Source organism: Tachypleus tridentatus, chromosome 8, assembly GCF_004210375.1.
Source record: "Tachypleus tridentatus isolate NWPU-2018 chromosome 8, ASM421037v1, whole genome shotgun sequence".
NCBI classification, from domain to species: Eukaryota; Metazoa; Arthropoda; class Merostomata; order Xiphosura; family Limulidae; genus Tachypleus; species Tachypleus tridentatus.
Window position 1 is genome coordinate 65,201,754 of NC_134832.1, and position 8,966 is coordinate 65,210,719.

At 32.9% G+C, this 8,966-nt stretch overlaps 1 protein-coding gene across 2 annotated transcripts in view; it reads right to left on the minus strand.

The window, feature by feature from the left end:
* Positions 1-8,966, minus strand: part of LOC143222544 (uncharacterized) — an 80,175-nt gene that overhangs the window by 50,881 nt on the left and 20,328 nt on the right. The gene's annotated exons all lie outside the window — the stretch shown is intronic.

Below are 8,966 nucleotides of genomic sequence, written 5' to 3' on the forward strand. Positions count from 1 at the left end.
TTTGAATACATGCTCATGCGTCCTACTAATGTAGCTACAGGTAGATAAATATTCTTTCTTAGTTAATTATTATTAAAGCAAAAGTTTTTAATATTTTTAATATTATCAATAGAAATAGTTGTTCATCCGTTGTCCCAATTATTTTTTGTACTATGTATTTTAATTTCTTTAAAAAATTATATCATATAAGAAACAAAAACGTTAAATCTGAAAAAAAACATGTGAAATATTTGAAAGTATACACGTGATGTATGACTTTACTAACATGACTATCCTTCAATATCTTAGTGAACATACTTTCCCTATGGTAGCTACGAGTTTTGTTTTTACGTTCTTTGGTATCTATAGTTCGTATTTATAACAAAGCTACTAAGGCTATCTAAGTCTACGTACTTAGAATGCTAGAAACCGAGTTTCGATAGCCATAGTGGCCAGAGCACAGAAAGCCCATCGTGTATATTTGTGCTTAACTTCAAACAAACAAAACCCTTAATTTTGCAGGGCTAACGAAAGGAACGCAGTAATATAACCACAGCATCCATCTACGCTGAGGGTTTGATTGTCAGTCTTATAACGCACTCAAACCCACAGCTTAACGTGCGATGAATGTTTTTTGATATACCACGGTTATAAATCTGGTTCGCAAGCTCCAATTTCCAGAATTCTATCAAAAGCTCGTATTGCACCCTAATACAGCCAATTTTAATGGCTGCCTAAAGCCAAATTAAAAAATATATATCATCAATAAATGTCACAACAAACTACGTTAAATGCATTAAGTTACCTCCAGAACTATCCACCGTAGATTCGTGAAACATAAAAATTTATATATATACATAATAACTTCCAGAAAAGTTTCAAACGATTTGGGTTTTGTTTGTTGTTGTGTTTTTTCATTTCGCGCAAAGCGACACGAAGACTATCTTCGCCAGCCGTTTCTAATTTAGCAGATATAAATAAGCTACTATTTTACCAACGGATAGTGGGGTTGATCGAAACTTTAGAACGCCCCCAAAGTTAAAAGGACGAGCATGTTTGATATGACGGGGGTTCAAACCCGCAACCCTCAGATTGCATGTCGACCGCCATGCTGGGCCAAACCCCAAATGATGATTTTAATATAGAATATTGATAATATATTTTTAATCAACCGTTTCATGTTTGAGCTGACAACTGCATTGAAAATTGACGTAAAGGTTTTTTTCATACTTTTGAAACTGATCGGTATTTACACACCTAGAAAACTTTTTAGAAGTTTCTGGAGCCATATGGTGCTGCTATTCTACATTTTAGTCATATCCTAAAAGATTTAGCTGTCAAATCTTAGAACTGAGTTCCGTTAGAAGTTTTCTACTTCTCTTGGTAGAAATTACTAAAATACTGTCTCGGTAAGAGGTTAATGCCATAGTAATATTTACTGCATTATTTTATAATATGAGAGTGTGTGTGTGTTTGTGTTTTCTTAAAACAAAGCGACATCGAGCTATCTGCTGAGTCCATTATAGTACAAATAATGTTGAATAAATCTACGTCAAAAATACTTTATTAAATTATATTGAGAAGCGCATTTGATTTATGTAACCTATGTTACAGCAGAAAATGAAATAGTATAAAGTATTCATGTGTAGTCTTAAGTAGAAATAAAAGTTTTCATGTGACTTTACATGCTATGTAAAAAAGCTAGAGTAATAACTTAAATTTAATATTTTCCGATAATCTCTGTATTTTTATGATGTTTCATGTAATCGCTTTTGTTCGTAATTTGAAATTTTAAAAAAATTAAAATTTCAAGTTGCGAACAGTTAAGTTTATATTTAAAATATTCAAAATTAATAAACATATGACTCAAAATAGTTTTCACCATAATAAAAACTGCAGCTCATCTTAATACCAAAGATTTGTTTATTTGTTTAGAATTAAGCACAAAGCTACAGAATGAGCTCTCTATGCTCTGCTCATCACAGATATCGAAACATTTTTTCTAGCGGTGTGAGTGCAGATATATACCGCTGTGCCACGGGGATGCTAAATACAAAATAATTCTAACTAACAGGTATGATATAGCAAAAGCGTTGATAATACGTGCATAGTTACGGAGCAGAACACCAGTTTCATCTTAAAATTTACAGTCATACCTTTGACTCAAAGTGTAGATTTCTGTATTTACTGCCGTCACACCAAACATGCTCACCCTTTTGGCAGTATGGTCGTTATAAGGTTACGGTCAATTCCACTGTTCGTTGGTAAAAGGATAGCCCAAAAGTTGGTGATGGGTGGTGATGACTAGCTACCTTCCCTTTAGCCTTACATTGCTCAATTAAGAAGGGCTAGCGCCGATAGCTAGCGCGAAATTAAAAAAAAAATAGTATTTAGCTTTTGTAGAGTAAATTTTTATTTCATTTCAGTCTCTCGCTGGTACAGCGGTAAGTTTACAGATTTTCAAGGCTAAAATTATAAGTTCGATTCCACTCGGTGTACTCAGCAATAACCAATAAACACACACACACATACTATCTTCAACTTCAGAGTATAATGAGGGATTAGACAAAAATTTTAGGCCCACATTTAGACGAGCGTATTAAATACATTAATACATTGATGACATTAATGGGTTAAATAATTAAATATTAAATAAGTATTGGAAAGAGAGGCTTGTTCTGATTGTAAATCTGCAAACAAACTTCAAGTACGTCATGAAATTGTACCGAGTGAGAAATAATATAATGGATTAAATGACTGCTTGAGTACTATAAAAGCAGAGCTAATTAGTCCGCAAAACAGTCAATATGAGCAAAGATCTATAGCTTGAATGGAGGATCGATAGTGAATGCTGATCTAATTCGAGAGTTTTTATCAAATACCATTCCTGATCCCTCTGTTGAGAGAATATCAGTGGTAGCAATAGAAAACTAAATCGTTTGTTACTATCATTGCTTCCGAGTAATGTTGTTGTCGTATGACACAGGTGGACTGTAAAGTGTAATAGATGTTAAGTGTGTTCCAGTTGAACAGTTCCTTCAACCGTAATTATCCTTAAGTGTATTATGCGAAGAATATTGCGACGATTATCATAAAACAGCCGAAAAGCACATAAAAACCACAAGTGTCAAATGCAAATGTAGAACGCAAACTATGAAAATTAAATGTCTAATGATATGTAGAACTTCAGACACTTGATCCTATTTGGTTTTTACTTCTATTTTAGCGACACCACACAGTGATAAAGGTCATGTAATGATGTGAGAAAAATATTCTAACCGAATCTGAATGGCATGGTTTGTTTAAAAAAACTAACAACATGGAAAGTGTATATTAGCAACAAGATTGTCTATCCCACAGTGTTGTAACACCACTCCAGAATGACCAGAATTCTCTCAAGGAAAAAGTATTTGCATTTACAAATTTCAGTCCCATTAAGCATCTTTTGAACGAGCTAGAACAAAATATTTTCATATATTTGTGAACCAATAACAGACCACACTTACTGATAAGCTTAATCAGTGATGACGAGAAAACCCACTTGAAGAGAAAAATATGCAACTCAAATAAACACAACATAACCATAGAAAACACCCAAATACTAAATAAAGAAACAAACGCAAAATTAAAGAAGCCTCACTTATACAGCAACTCAAGCCCAAAACAAACCAATACAAAGGAACACCTTTATACATATATTAATAAGTATAATAAAACATATAAGCACCCCATCTACATTCCTACACTCAGTTACACAACCCCTTTCAAACATGTGGTCAGCTATCGGTCAGCTTCCTCTTTCTTTCTTTGTGAACATGACGATGAACGAAGAAGGTCGAAACGTTATTAGCTACTCTACATAAAAATTTTCTCAACCCAAACCAGCCGTTTTTATATATATATTGATAAACGTAATGCTTTCAATTCTACCTTATGGCCTTGCATGATTTGGTAATAATAAGGAACGCTACACAAACAACTGACCTGGTATTTCTTACTATCAATTATTAAGCTTAATTGTTTTGTTTGCTTGTTTTATGAATTACGCGCAAAACTACACAATGGCTATTGGCTTTAACCTCCCTAATTTAGCAGTGCAAGACTAGAGGGAAGGCAACTAGTCATCGCTATCTATCGCCAACATTTGGGCTACTCTTTTACCAAAGAATAGTGGGATTGTCCCTCGCTTTTTAACGGCTCTACAACTGAAGAAGAGAGCATGTTTTGTATGACAAGGATTCGAACTCGTGACCCTCAAATCACGAGTCGAGTGCCCTAGCCACTACCTCACCATGCTGGGCCTATTATGTTTGATAAGTTAATATTATGAATCTTACCGTGTAGACTCAGAAATAATAAAAACAGACTTGCGTGATTTTATATTGAGGAAAACGAGTCAAACAACTGATCCAGTGCTTCTTATTATCAGTTATTATATGTAAGTTAAGATAAATTTTACAATATTCGTAGCTCTCTGAAATGTTTACTTTTTGTGCGTCAGTGCAAAATTTTGATTGTTTGTTGTTAAGCACAGAAGTATAGAATAGGCTATCTGTGATGTCCCCACAGTAAATATCGAAATTCGGTTTTTATCGTCAAAAGTCGTCAAACTTACCACTGAGCTACTGGCGTGGGAAGCATTTAAACAAAGTGAATTATATTGTACATCTTACTAGCGTGTTATTTGCTGGTATTTTGTTCTTGTGTCAATACTAGATACATACACTAATATTCTTACATCGCAGTAAAATTTCGCAAAAATTCCAATCAGTGTTTATTTTGGTAGAGGTTTGATTGCACTGTTAGAAAGTCCCTTATTTACACAGTTGTTGTTTTGTTGTTATTGTCCGTGACAAAGCTACCAAGGCTATTACTTTCGAATTTTAAATTACTAACCAAAGAGAAGGCAATCGATCAGAAAAACCAGTCGCCAAAAGTTGGGCTAATCTCTTACCACAAAACAGTGTGATAAACCATCACATTAAAATGCCTTCTTAGCTGAAACGACAAACATAATAAGTGCCAGATTTCAATCCAATGACCCGCGTATTGTGAGTCAAGCGACCATTATTTCCTTTCATAGCATAACTTGTTTGTTTTTTAATTTCGCGCAAAGCTACTCGAGGGCTATCTGCACTAACCATCCATAATTTAGCAATGTAATACTAGAGGGAAGGCCACCCATCCACCGCCAACTCTTGGGCTACTCTTTTACCAAAGAATAGTGGGATTAGCTGTCACATTATAACGCCCCGACGGCTGAAAAAGCGAGCATGTTTCGGGCGACGGAGATGCGAACCCGCGACCTTCAGATTACGTGTCGCACGCCTTAATCCACGGGGCTATGCCGGACTCATAGCATAGCTCCTGTAAAGTATTACTTAATAGTTTGTGATTTTTTTTTCTGTTAGATTACTTTAAGACATCAGTGTATCATCATCGTGTCTTGTGGTTTTTTTACAGGTTATTATGTTACAGCGACTACAGAATAATTGGCAACTCTGCCAGTGATTTTATCTTTAACATACAGTAAAAAATTTGAAAAGAGTACAAAAATAATGAATGTTTCATTCATTGTGATAGTAATCACAATTAGTGAAACACTAATCAATGTCCATCGTGAGAAACCGAATTCAGGATTTTATCATTGTATGAACTCAAATTTGCTGCTAGCCCACCAGAGGACACTAATAGCTTATGATCAAACGAGAAAAAAACTAACTGTACAAATAAGAAGAAGAAAAAATAAATTATAAAGTAAACAAGAGAGAATCCTCAAACGATAAAGTTACGCATTAAGCGTTTGTATATGAAAAAAAAACAATTGAAAGCCATTCTATGAGTCGCTTTGCCGCGACTAAAATTTTGTTTACATATAACAAACTAAAAAAAACAGTAACTAATGTCAAAAAATCAAAACACACAGAAGAAATATAAACCTATCACTATTATAACTAATTGAATCATCGTTTGCTATTAACATTATTTTCGCTGGTAAACCCAGCAATATCTCACAAACGAGATTCGGAAAATTTAGGAGACAGAATTATACATTAAGCAGTCAGTTGGAAAGGTTTTTGTTTTTTTTTTTCATAAGGATAAAGTCCCCCAGTTGCACAGCGGCATATCTACGGTCTCATATCGTTAGAAACCGTGTATTGGTATCCTTGGTGGGTAGAGCACAGACAGTCCATTGTGTATATTTGTGCTTAATTACAAATACAACTGTAAACAAACATTGATGATTATTTCATATATCATTTGAAATGTTTCAGCTATTATTAATATTAATAAAACTAACTTTAAAAAAAGAAGTAGATCATTGAACTCGTCAAAACACATGATGTAAGACTATAGACCATAAAATACACGAGGTTTAATTTGTAAATTCATTTAAAAAACACTGTAGTCATTGTGCGCTTAGGAATTCTTCCTGTTTTTGTAATATTCAATTCTTTTGACACAGTATGTTCTTTAGAATTACTCATGCTGGTGTAGTAATGTATAGAAGTTGGAGATTTCTCACGAAACTGATAAAAATCAATATTTATCCTGAAGACACGTCTCATCAAAAGGTCGATCTCAGCCCTGTCATGGTTCATTAGCATCTTTGTTCTCATGAAACTAAGGGTGTTAGAGCAACATTATGGTCGTGTTATCACCTCAAACAAAGAACATATGTTTGGAGTGCTGGTGAATCGTTCTCGCTACTTGTCGGACTGATTTATTCAGCCCAACATTTACCCCATTGTTACCGATCCTCCTTTAAATTATTTGTTATAAGGACTTACGACTGCATACTACATATTCTATGGGATTAGTCTGAGATATAACAAGTAGATTGAGTTTCTGTTTGCTCCAGAATGAAACTAAAATACTCAATTTGATTTTATGAAAGACGAATAAAATGTCGTGTGAAACGAGAACGAGAAAAACAAAACCGATATATTGTTACCTCATGATAATCATATACCCGAATATTTGCTTCCTAAAATAAATATATTGGAAGTGGATTTTAAAATGATTTGTTTAATTACAAACCTTCCTAGTTATACACCACATAAACTTAACTTTGAAACACAAAAAGTTTAACAAATATCATTAGCACCTAATGATTAGAATCTACCATGCATTTTGACACAGTCTAGTTCCTTTCTCATTGTTTTAACGTTTAGTGTTTTAAGCTTAGTTTTGTCTTACGTCACTTAAAATGTTCTTAGTGCTATTTACCCGCCTTTTTAACCGCCATTTCGGTTGTTTTCAATTTTTGTTAATTTTTAGTTCAAGTAAATAACATGATTTAGTGGGGAAGAAATATTATTGATACCAGTCTGTCAACCAGTTACAAATACAAATCAATTCATGAAAATCCAATAAAATCTACGTATGTGCTCAATATTATAAAAACTTCTAAGGTACCGAACTTTAAAACTCATTAAGCCTAAGAAAAGTCATGGAATCTCATTTGACTGCAGATGTGTTTTTTAGCACACTTCTCTTAATTGGTCATTAGGGATCTTAACTTAGAAATGTATGAATATATTAGCTCACATCAATCTCTTGTCTTCCACATGTCGCTGTGTTTAAAAAGCCCTTTATTCAATGCTAGAACTCATCAGTAGGCTAGATCTGTGACAAGCAAAATGTTTATATAAAAAGGCCCATACGTGTGGTGAAAAATACATAAACTAGTGGAGCAAGAAAACTCATTAAGCCAAACAAATATGATAAAAATCACGTTTGACTGCAGGTGTTTTTATCATATTTATCTTAATTAGTCCACTATTTACTTTTTATTTCCAATTAAAAGTGAAATGTGGTAATAAATAATATATGAAGTCAAACGTGATTTTCATCACAATTCTTAGGCATAATAAAGTAAGCTAGAATGAACGTCGTATTGTATTTAGAAGCATACACCAAATGTTCTCCGTAAATCAACGATATCTCTGAAATAAAAAACTTCCAGTTTGTAGAGCAATTATTATACAATGAAAACAGTTAATCATTTTTACAAATTATATAATTGTTACTAAAAGAGGGTTTTATTTTTTTATATACTGGCATTGTTTAATAAATTAAGCAGTGACGAAAACAAATTCTCTCGTTGCAAAGTATGCGTCTTAATGATCTCTCAGTTTGCACGTATTTTGGTTTAGAATAAAATGTTGTCTATATATACATATATGTATTTGATTTTTTTAGTCAAAGATAAAATAATCTTTGTTTAAAAGCGTGACATAATATTATTTCGGAGACTCATTTTCTGAATAAATTTATTTTTCTAGCTTTGTAAATTATTCTTAGAATACTATTCTGAGCTAACAACTTAAGAAAACGACAATATTTATGTATATGAAGGTTCGATATTTACTCACCGAATTTTAGAGTTATAAGCCCTCAGTGTTACCTTTCTATTTTTCTGTATAGACGTTGAATAGACACCAAAATATGCGAAGTGTATATTATAGAATAAGCACATATCTAATGAATTGGTTGAAAAAAAAGGTTGATGTTAAGCATATGACAAAAAGTGATACATGACATTTTTAGGCATCAAAACTTTTGAAATCTCTTACTTCAATACCTATGTTTACGACGAACGTAAAAAGTACAAATTTAATGACGGTGATGTGATTCAGATTATATAAGTTTAAAGGTTTGTTTTTCTGCCTAGACGTCTTCATTCCAGATAAATTAAATTTATTTTATTGTAAGTGGCTAAAAACTTCCCAAGTTTTGGTTCAACTGTAAAAATGAATAAATTTTTCAAAATAAGCCTAATTTATTTGCAATATATTGAATATTAATAGCAAAAGCCGGAAATACACCTCGCGATTCCCAATATTTTTAGGAAAATATTCAGACGATTTAAATAAATGAACTATGAAAGGATGGGGATGTATGTCATATTCTTATTAATAATCGCTTATATTCATCAACAACAAAACAAAATACAAAACATGCATTAAATGATCTGATGAATA